This window comes from Anas acuta, unplaced genomic scaffold, assembly GCF_963932015.1.
Source record: "Anas acuta unplaced genomic scaffold, bAnaAcu1.1 SCAFFOLD_273, whole genome shotgun sequence".
NCBI classification, from domain to species: Eukaryota; Metazoa; Chordata; class Aves; order Anseriformes; family Anatidae; genus Anas; species Anas acuta.
This window is the reverse complement of record NW_027075998.1, coordinates 29,699-40,554: the sequence shown is the minus strand read 5'-3', so window position 1 is coordinate 40,554 and position 10,856 is coordinate 29,699. Positions and strand designations below refer to the sequence as shown.

General features: G+C 61.1%; 1 long non-coding RNA gene across 1 annotated transcript; it reads left to right on the top strand.

The window, feature by feature from the left end:
• Positions 1-2,487: 2,487 nt before the first annotated feature.
• LOC137848828 (uncharacterized) lies at positions 2,488-8,262 on the top strand. Its single transcript, XR_011091536.1, has 3 exons — positions 2,488-2,573; positions 8,007-8,058; positions 8,162-8,262. It is a non-coding gene; the product is annotated as an uncharacterized lncRNA (long non-coding RNA).
• The last annotated feature ends 2,594 nt before the right edge of the window (positions 8,263-10,856 follow it).

Here is a 10,856-nt window from a genome sequence, read left to right as displayed (position 1 = left end):
GTTAGGGGGTTGGGGGGTTAGGGTTAGAGGGTTAGGGTTAGGGTTAGATCCGTTAGGGTTAGGGGGTTATGGTTGGGGAGTCGGGGGTTAGGGTTGGGGGGTTAGGGTTAGGCTTAGATCTGTTAGGGTTAGGGGGTTTGGGGGTTGGGGTTGGGTACTTGTGGTCCGCGGGGCGCCCAGTGGCCCTACCGGCTTCACCAGCGGCCACCTTGGGTTCATCGGCGGCAGTTTTGGGGTCAACGGCAGCGGTTTTGGGGTTTCGGTCTGGGGGGTGCTGACATGCCCCTCCCCGCACCCCCCCAGGCATCCTGGCCCTGCAGCTGCCCACGGGGGGGCTCGACGCCGAGTCCTACAGGTGAGAACCAGTCCCCTCTGCCCCCTAAATGCGCCCCCAACCCCCAAAATGCCCCCAGACCCCCCCCAAATTGACCCCCCCCAATTTATTCCCCCCCCTCCAGCGCTTGCCTCCACCTGGCCGAGATGCAGCATCGGGTGCGGAAGGCGCTGGCAGAGTGCGAGCGGCTGCTGCGGGCACGGGTAGGACGGGGGGGGAGACAAAATGGGGGGGGAGCACCAAGGGGGGGGGGGTCCATGGGGCTAGGGGGGACCCCAAGGATGGGGCGGGGGGGGGGAACCAAAATGAGGCGGGAACCAAGTGTGCGGGGTGCTGTTTCCGGGGGGACACATTTGTGGGGCGCACCGGGGGGGGACCAAAATGAGGGGGGAACCAAGTGTGCGGGGTTTTGTTTCCGGGGGGACCCATTTGTGGGGCGCACCGGGGGGGGGAACCAAAATGAGGGGGGAACCAAGTGTGCGGGGTTTTGTTTCCGGGGGGACCCATTTGTGGGGCGCACCGGGGGGGGGAACCAAAATGAGGGGGGAACCAAGTGTGCGGGGTTTTGTTTCCGGGGGGACCCATTTGTGGGGCGCACCGGGGGGGGAACCAAAATGAGGGGGGGGGGAACCAAAATGAGAATGGGGGTCCATGGGGTTAGGGTTAGGGTTAGGGTTAGATCCGTTAGGGTTAGGGGTTAGGGTTGGGGTTTGGGGGTTAGGGTTGGGGGTTTAGGGTTGGGGGTTAGGGGGTTGGGGGATTAGGGGGTTTGGGGGTTGGGGTTGGGTACTTGGGGGGTTAGGGTTAGAGTGTTAGGGTTAGATCTGTTAGGGTTGGGGGGTCGGGGTTTAGGGTTGGGGGTTTAGGGTTGGGGGTTAGGGGGTTGGGGGGTTAGGGTTAGGGGGTTTGGGGGTTGGGGTTGGGTACTTGGGGGGTTAGGTGTTGGGGGGTTAGGGTTAGAGGATTAGGGTTAGGGTTAGATCTATTAGGGTTGGGGGGTTAGGGTTAGATCCGTTAGGGTTAGGGGGTTAGGGTTGGGGGGTTAGGGGGTTGGGGGGTTAGGGTTAGAGGGTTAGGGTTAGATCCGTTAGGGTTAGGGGGTTAGGGTTGGGGGGTTAGGGGGTTGGGGGGTTAGGGTTAGAGGGTTAGGGTTAGGGTTAGATCCGTTAGGGTTAGGGGGTTATGGTTGGGGAGTCGGGGGTTAGGGTTGGGGGGTTAGGGTTAGGCTTAGATCTGTTAGGGTTAGGGGGTTAGGGGGTTTGGGCGTTAGGGTTAGAGGATTAGGGTTAGATCCGTTAGGGTTAGGGGGTTAGGGGGTTGGGGGGGTTAGGGTTAGAGGGTTAGGGTTAGGCTTAGATCTGTTAGGGTTAGGGGGTTAGGGGGTTTGGGCGTTAGGGTTAGAGGATTAGGGTTAGATCCGTTAGGGTTAGGGGGTTAGGGTTGGGGGTTTAGGGTGTGGGGTTAGGGGGTTGGGGGGTTAGGGTTAGGGGGTTTGGGGGTTGGGGTTGGGTACTTGGGGGGTTAGGATGGGGGGTTAGGGTTAGAGGATTAGGGTTAGGGTTAGATCTATTAGGGTTGGGGGGTTAGGGTTAGATCCGTTAGGGTTAGGGTTGGGGGGTCAGGGGTTAGGGTTGGGGGGTTAGGGTTAGAGGGTTAGGGTTAGGGTTAGATCGGTTGGGGGGTCGGGGGTTAGGGTTGGGGGGTTAGGGGGTTGGGGGGTTAGGGTTAGAGGGTTAGGGTTAGGGTTAGATCCGTTAGGGTTAGGGGGTTATGGTTGGGGAGTCGGGGGTTAGGGTTGGGGGGTTAGGGTTAGGCTTAGATCTGTTAGGGTTAGGGGGTTTGGGGGTTGGGGTTGGGTACTTGTGGTCCGCGGGGCGCCCAGTGGCCCTACCGGCTTCACCAGCGGCCACCTTGGGTTCATCGGCGGCAGTTTTGGGGTCAACGGCAGCGGTTTTGGGGTTTCGGTCTGGGGGGTGCTGACATGCCCCTCCCCGCACCCCCCCAGGCATCCTGGCCCTGCAGCTGCCCACGGGGGGGCTCGACGCCGAGTCCTACAGGTGAGAACCAGTCCCCTCTGCCCCCTAAATGCGCCCCCAACCCCCAAAATGCCCCCAGACCCCCCCCAAATTGACCCCCCCCAATTTATTCCCCCCCCTCCAGCGCTTGCCTCCACCTGGCCGAGATGCAGCATCGGGTGCGGAAGGCGCTGGCAGAGTGTGAGCGGCTGCTGCGGGCACGGGTAGGACGGGGGGGGAGACAAAATGGGGGGGGAGCACCAAGGGGGGGGGGGTCCATGGGGCTAGGGGGGACCCCAAGGATGGGGCGGGGGGGGGGAACCAAAATGAGGCGGGAACCAAGTGTGCGGGGTGCTGTTTCCGGGGGGACACATTTGTGGGGCGCACCGGGGGGGACCAAAATGAGGGGGGAACCAAGTGTGCGGGGTTTTGTTTCCGGGGGGACCCATTTGTGGGGCGCACCGGGGGGGGGAACCAAAATGAGGGGGGAACCAAGTGTGCGGGGTTTTGTTTCCGGGGGGACCCATTTGTGGGGCGCACCGGGGGGGGGAACCAAAATGAGGGGGGAACCAAGTGTGCGGGGTTTTGTTTCCGGGGGGACCCATTTGTGGGGCGCACCGGGGGGGGAACCAAAATGAGGGGGGGGGGAACCAAAATGAGAATGGGGGTCCATGGGGTTAGGGTTAGAGTTAGGGTTAGATCCGTTAGGGTTAGGGGTTAGGGTTGGGGTTTGGGGGTTAGGGTTGGGGGTTTAGGGTTGGGGGTTAGGGGGTTGGGGGATTAGGGGGTTTGGGGGTTGGGGTTGGGTACTTGGGGGGTTAGGGTTAGAGTGTTAGGGTTAGATCTGTTAGGGTTGGGGGGTCGGGGTTTAGGGTTGGGGGTTTAGGGTTGGGGGTTAGGGGGTTGGGGGGTTAGGGTTAGGGGGTTTGGGGGTTGGGGTTGGGTACTTGGGGGGTTAGGTGTTGGGGGGTTAGGGTTAGAGGATTAGGGTTAGGGTTAGATCTATTAGGGTTGGGGGGTTAGGGTTAGATCCGTTAGGGTTAGGGGGTTAGGGTTGGGGGGTTAGGGGGTTGGGGGGTTAGGGTTAGAGGGTTAGGGTTAGATCCGTTAGGGTTAGGGGGTTAGGGTTGGGGGGTTAGGGGGTTGGGGGGTTAGGGTTAGAGGGTTAGGGTTAGGGTTAGATCCGTTAGGGTTAGGGGGTTATGGTTGGGGAGTCGGGGGTTAGGGTTGGGGGGTTAGGGTTAGGCTTAGATCTGTTAGGGTTAGGGGGTTAGGGGGTTTGGGCGTTAGGGTTAGAGGATTAGGGTTAGATCCGTTAGGGTTAGGGGGTTAGGGGGTTGGGGGGGTTAGGGTTAGAGGGTTAGGGTTAGGCTTAGATCTGTTAGGGTTAGGGGGTTAGGGGGTTTGGGCGTTAGGGTTAGAGGATTAGGGTTAGATCCGTTAGGGTTAGGGGGTTAGGGTTGGGGGTTTAGGGTGTGGGGTTAGGGGGTTGGGGGGTTAGGGTTAGGGGGTTTGGGGGTTGGGGTTGGGTACTTGGGGGGTTAGGATGGGGGGTTAGGGTTAGAGGATTAGGGTTAGGGTTAGATCTATTAGGGTTGGGGGGTTAGGGTTAGATCCGTTAGGGTTAGGGTTGGGGGGTTAGGGTTAGGCTTAGATCTGTTAGGGTTAGGGGGTTTGGGGGTTGGGGTTGGGTACTTGTGGTCCGCGGGGCGCCCAGTGGCCCTACCGGCTTCACCAGCGGCCACCTTGGGGTCAACGGCGGCAGTTTTGGGGTCAACGGCAGCGGTTTTGTGGTTTCGGTCTGGGGGGTGCTGACATGCCCCTCCCCGCACCCCCCCAGGCATCCTGGCCCTGCAGCTGCCCACGGGGGGGCTCGACGCCGAGTCCTACAGGTGAGAACCAGTCCCCTCTGCCCCCTAAATGCGCCCCCAACCCCCAAAATGCCCCCAGACCCCCCCCAAATTGACCCCCCCCAATTTATTCCCCCCCCTCCAGCGCTTGCCTCCACCTGGCCGAGATGCAGCATCGGGTGCGGAAGGCGCTGGCAGAGTGCGAGCGGCTGCTGCGGGCACGGGTAGGACGGGGGGGGAGACAAAATGGGGGGGGGGCACCAAGGGGGGGGGGGTCCATGGGGCTAGGGGGGACCCCAAGGATGGGGCGGGGGGGGGGAACCAAAATGAGGCGGGAACCAAGTGTGCGGGGTGCTGTTTCCGGGGGGACACATTTGTGGGGCGCACCGGGGGGGGGGAACCAAAATGAGGGGGGAACCAAGTGTGCGGGGTTTTGTTTCCGGGGGGACCCATTTGTGGGGCGCACCGGGGGGGGAACCAAAATGAGGGGGGAACCAAGTGTGCGGGGTTTTGTTTCCGGGGGGACCCGTTTGTGGGGCGCACCGGGGGGGGAACCAAAATGAGGGGGGGGGGAACCAAAATGAGAATGGGGGTCCATGGGGTTAGGGTTAGAGTTAGGGTTAGATCCGTTAGGGTTAGGGGTTAGGGTTGGGGTTTGGGGGTTAGGGTTGGGGGTTTAGGGTTGGGGGTTAGGGGGTTGGGGGATTAGGGGGTTTGGGGGTTGGGGTTGGGTACTTGGGGGGTTAGGGTTAGAGTGTTAGGGTTAGATCTGTTAGGGTTGGGGGGTCGGGGTTTAGGGTTGGGGGTTTAGGGTTGGGGGTTAGGGGGTTGGGGGGTTAGGGTTAGGGGGTTTGGGGGTTGGGGTTGGGTACTTGGGGGGTTAGGTGTTGGGGGGTTAGGGTTAGAGGATTAGGGTTAGGGTTAGATCTATTAGGGTTGGGGGGTTAGGGTTAGATCCGTTAGGGTTAGGGGGTTAGGGTTGGGGGGTTAGGGGGTTGGGGGGTTAGGGTTAGAGGGTTAGGGTTAGGGTTAGATCCGTTAGGGTTAGGGGGTTATGGTTGGGGAGTCGGGGGTTAGGGTTGGGGGGTTAGGGTTAGGCTTAGATCTGTTAGGGTTAGGGGGTTAGGGGGTTTGGGCGTTAGGGTTAGAGAATTAGGGTTAGATCCGTTAGGGTTAGGGGGTTAGGGGGTTGGGGGGGTTAGGGTTAGAGGGTTAGGGTTAGGCTTAGATCTGTTAGGGTTAGGGGGTTAGGGGGTTTGGGCGTTAGGGTTAGAGGATTAGGGTTAGATCCGTTAGGGTTAGGGGGTTAGGGTTGGGGGTTTAGGGTGTGGGGTTAGGGGGTTGGGGGGTTAGGGTTAGGGGGTTTGGGGGTTGGGGTTGGGTACTTGGGGGGTTAGGATGGGGGGTTAGGGTTAGAGGATTAGGGTTAGGGTTAGATCTATTAGGGTTGGGGGGTTAGGGTTAGATCCGTTAGGGTTAGGGTTGGGGGGTCGGGGGTTAGGGTTGGGGGGTTAGGGTTAGAGGGTTAGGGTTAGGGTTAGATCGGTTGGGGGGTCGGGGGTTAGGGTTGGGGGGTTAGGGGGTTGGGGGGTTAGGGTTAGAGGGTTAGGGTTAGGGTTAGATCCGTTAGGGTTAGGGGGTTATGGTTGGGGAGTCGGGGGTTAGGGTTGGGGGGTTAGGGTTAGGCTTAGATCTGTTAGGGTTAGGGGGTTTGGGGGTTGGGGTTGGGTACTTGTGGTCCGCGGGGCGCCCAGTGGCCCTACCGGCTTCACCAGCGGCCACCTTGGGTTCATCGGCGGCAGTTTTGGGGTCAACGGCAGCGGTTTTGGGGTTTCGGTCTGGGGGGTGCTGACATGCCCCTCCCCGCACCCCCCCAGGCATCCTGGCCCTGCAGCTGCCCACGGGGGGGCTCGACGCCGAGTCCTACAGGTGAGAACCAGTCCCCTCTGCCCCCTAAATGCGCCCCCAACCCCCAAAATGCCCCCAGACCCCCCCCAAATTGACCCCCCCCAATTTATTCCCCCCCCCTCCAGCGCTTGCCTCCACCTGGCCGAGATGCAGCATCGGGTGCGGAAGGCGCTGGCAGAGTGCGAGCGGCTGCTGCGGGCACGGGTAGGACGGGGGGGGAGACAAAATGGGGGGGGAGCACCAAGGGGGGGGGGGTCCATGGGGCTAGGGGGGACCCCAAGGATGGGGCGGGGGGGGGGAACCAAAATGAGGCGGGAACCAAGTGTGCGGGGTGCTGTTTCCGGGGGGACACATTTGTGGGGCGCACCGGGGGGGACCAAAATGAGGGGGGAACCAAGTGTGCGGGGTTTTGTTTCCGGGGGGACCCATTTGTGGGGCGCACCGGGGGGGGGAACCAAAATGAGGGGGGAACCAAGTGTGCGGGGTTTTGTTTCCGGGGGGACCCATTTGTGGGGCGCACCGGGGGGGGAACCAAAATGAGGGGGGAACCAAGTGTGCGGGGTTTTGTTTCCGGGGGGACCCATTTGTGGGGCGCACCGGGGGGGGAACCAAAATGAGGGGGGGGGGAACCAAAATGAGAATGGGGGTCCATGGGGTTAGGGTTAGGGTTAGGGTTAGATCCGTTAGGGTTAGGGGGTTAGGGTTGGGGTTTGGGGGTTAGGGTTGGGGGTTTAGGGTTGGGGGTTAGGGGGTTGGGGGATTAGGGGGTTTGGGGGTTGGGGTTGGGTACTTGGGGGGTTAGGGTTAGAGTGTTAGGGTTAGATCTGTTAGGGTTGGGGGGTCGGGGTTTAGGGTTGGGGGTTTAGGGTTGGGGGTTAGGGGGTTGGGGGGTTAGGGTTAGGGGGTTTGGGGGTTGGGGTTGGGTACTTGGGGGGTTAGGTGTTGGGGGGTTAGGGTTAGAGGATTAGGGTTAGGGTTAGATCTATTAGGGTTGGGGGGTTAGGGTTAGATCCGTTAGGGTTAGGGGGTTAGGGTTGGGGGGTTAGGGGGTTGGGGGGTTAGGGTTAGAGGGTTAGGGTTAGATCCGTTAGGGTTAGGGGGTTAGGGTTGGGGGGTTAGGGGGTTGGGGGGTTAGGGTTAGAGGGTTAGGGTTAGGGTTAGATCCGTTAGGGTTAGGGGGTTATGGTTGGGGAGTCGGGGGTTAGGGTTGGGGGGTTAGGGTTAGGCTTAGATCTGTTAGGGTTAGGGGGTTAGGGGGTTTGGGCGTTAGGGTTAGAGGATTAGGGTTAGATCCGTTAGGGTTAGGGGGTTAGGGGGTTGGGGGGGTTAGGGTTAGAGGGTTAGGGTTAGGCTTAGATCTGTTAGGGTTAGGGGGTTAGGGGGTTTGGGCGTTAGGGTTAGAGGATTAGGGTTAGATCCGTTAGGGTTAGGGGGTTAGGGTTGGGGGTTTAGGGTGTGGGGTTAGGGGGTTGGGGGGTTAGGGTTAGGGGGTTTGGGGGTTATGGTTGGGTACTTGGGGGGTTAGGATGGGGGGTTAGGGTTAGAGGATTAGGGTTAGGGTTAGATCTATTAGGGTTGGGGGGTTAGGGTTAGATCCGTTAGGGTTAGGGTTGGGGGGTCGGGGGTTAGGGTTGGGGGGTTAGGGTTAGAGGGTTAGGGTTAGGGTTAGATCGGTTGGGGGGTCGGGGGTTAGGGTTGGGGGGTTAGGGGGTTGGGGGTTAGGGTTAGGGGGTTTGGGGGTTGGGGTTGGGTACTTGTGGCCTGCGGGGCGCCCGGTGGCCCTACCGGCGTCACCAGCGGCCACCTTGGGGTCAACGGCGGCGGTTTTGGGGTCAACGGCAGCGGTTTTGGGGTTTCGGTCTGGGGGGTGCTGACATGCCCCTCCCTGCACCCCCCCAGGCATCCTGGCCCTGCAGCTGCCCCCGGGGGGGCTCGACGCCGAGTCCTACAGGTGAGAACCAGTCCCCTCCGCCCCCTAAATGCGCCCCCAACCCCCAAAATGCCCCCAGACCCCCCCCAAATTGACCCCCCCCAATTTATTCCCCCCCCTCCAGCGCTTGCCTCCACCTGGCCGAGATGCAGCATCGGGTGCGGAAGGCGCTGGCAGAGTGCGAGCGGCTGCTGTGGGCACGGGTAGGACGGGGGGGGAGACAAAATGGAGGGGGGGCACCAAGGGGGGGGAGGGTCCATGGGGCTAGGGGGGACCCCAAGGATGGGGCGGGGGGGGGGGGAACCAAAATGAGGCGGGAACCAAGTGTGCGGGGTGCTGTTTCCGGGGGGACACATTTGTGGGGCGCACCGGGCGGGGGAACCAAAATGAGGGGGGAACCAAGTGTGCGGGGTTTTGTTTCCGGGGGGACCCATTTGTGGGGCGCACCGGGGGTGGAACCAAAATGAGGGGGGAACCAAGTGTGCGGGGTTTTGTTTCCGGGGGGACCCGTTTGTGGGGCGCACCGGGGGGGGAACCAAAATGAGGGGGGGGGGAACCAAAATGAGAATGGGGGTCCATGGGGTTAGGGTTAGAGTTAGGGTTAGATCCGTTAGGGTTAGGGGTTAGGGTTGGGGTTTGGGGGTTAGGGTTGGGGGTTTAGGGTTGGGGGTTAGGGGGTTGGGGGATTAGGGGGTTTGGGGGTTGGGGTTGGGTACTTGGGGGGTTAGGGTTAGAGTGTTAGGGTTAGATCTGTTAGGGTTGGGGGGTCGGGGTTTAGGGTTGGGGGTTTAGGGTTGGGGGTTAGGGGGTTGGGGGGTTAGGGTTAGGGGGTTTGGGGGTTGGGGTTGGGTACTTGGGGGGTTAGGTGTTGGGGGGTTAGGGTTAGAGGATTAGGGTTAGGGTTAGATCTATTAGGGTTGGGGGGATAGGGTTAGATCCGTTAGGGTTAGGGGGTTAGGGTTGGGGGGTTAGGGGGTTGGGGGGTTAGGGTTAGAGGGTTAGGGTTAGATCCGTTAGGGTTAGGGGGTTAGGGTTGGGGGGTTAGGGGGTTGGGGGGTTAGGGTTAGAGGGTTAGGGTTAGGGTTAGATCCGTTAGGGTTAGGGGGTTATGGTTGGGGAGTTGGGGGTTAGGGTTGGGGGGTTAGGGTTAGGCTTAGATCTGTTAGGGTTAGGGGGTTAGGGGGTTTGGGCGTTAGGGTTAGAGGATTAGGGTTAGATCCGTTAGGGTTAGGGGGTTAGGGGGTTGGGGGGGTTAGGGTTAGAGGGTTAGGGTTAGGCTTAGATCTGTTAGGGTTAGGGGGTTAGGGGGTTTGGGCGTTAGGGTTAGAGGATTAGGGTTAGATCCGTTAGGGTTAGGGGGTTAGGGTTGGGGGTTTAGGGTTGGGGGGTTAGGGGGTTGGGGGGTTAGGGTTAGGGGGTTTGGGGGTTGGGGTTGGGTACTTGGGGGGTTAGGATGGGGGGTTAGGGTTAGAGGATTAGGGTTAGGGTTAGATCTATTAGGGTTGGGGGGTTAGGGTTAGATCCGTTAGGGTTAGGGTTGGGGGGTCGGGGGTTAGGGTTGGGGGGTTAGGGTTAGAGGGTTAGGGTTAGGGTTAGTTCGGTTGGGGGGTCGGGGGTTAGGGTTGGGGGGTTAGGGGGTTGGGGGGTTAGGGTTAGAGGGTTAGGGTTAGGGTTAGATCCGTTAGGGTTAGGGGGTTATGGTTGGGGAGTCGGGGGTTAGGGTTGGGGGGTTAGGGTTAGGCTTAGATCTGTTAGGGTTAGGGGGTTTGGGGGTTGGGGTTGGGTACTTGTGGTCCGCGGGGCGCCCAGTGGCCCTACCGGCGTCACCAGCGGCCACCTTGGGGTCAACGGCGGCGGTTTTGGGGTCAACGGCAGCGGTTTTGGGGTTTCGGTCTGGGGGGTGCTGACATGCCCCTCCCCGCACCCCCCCAGGCATCCTGGCCCTGCAGCTGCCCACGGGGGGGCTCGACGCCGAGTCCTACAGGTGAGAACCAGTCCCCTCTGCCCCCTAAATGCGCCCCCAACCCCCAAAATGCCCCCAGACCCCCCCCAAATTGACCCCCCCCAATTTATTCCCCCCCCTCCAGCGCTTGCCTCCACCTGGCCGAGATGCAGCATCGGGTGCGGAAGGCGCTGGCAGAGTGCGAGCGGCTGCTGCGGGCACGGGTAGGACGGGGGGGGAGACAAAATGGGGGGGGGGCACCAAGGGGGGGCGGTCCATGGGGCTAGGGGGGACCCCAAGGATGGGGCGGGGGGGGGGAACCAAAATGAGGCGGGAACCAAGTGTGCGGGGTGCTGTTTCCGGGGGGACACATTTGTGGGGCGCACCGGGGGGGGGGGGGAACCAAAATGAGGGGGGAACCAAGTGTGCGGGGTTTTGTTTCCGGGGGGACCCATTTGTGGGGCGCACCGCGGGGGGGGAACCAAAATGAGGGGGGAACCAAGTGTGCGGGGTTTTGTTTCCGGGGGGACCCATTTGTGGGGCGCACCGGGGGGGGGAACCAAAATGAGGGGGGAACCAAGTGTGCGGGGTTTTGTTTCCGGGGGGACCCATTTGTGGGGCGCACCGGGGGGGGGAACCAAAATGAGGGGGGGGGGAACCAAAATGAGAATGGGGGTCCATGGGGTTAGGGTTAGGGTTAGGGTTAGATCCGTTAGGGTTAGGGGGTTAGGGTTGGGGTTTGGGGGTTAGGGTTGGGGGTTTAGGGTTGGGGGTTAGGGGGTTGGGGGATTAGGGGGTTTGGGGGTTGGGGTTGGGTACTTGGGGGGTTAGGGTTAGAGTGTTAGGGTTAGATCTGTTAGGGTTGGGGGGTCGTGGT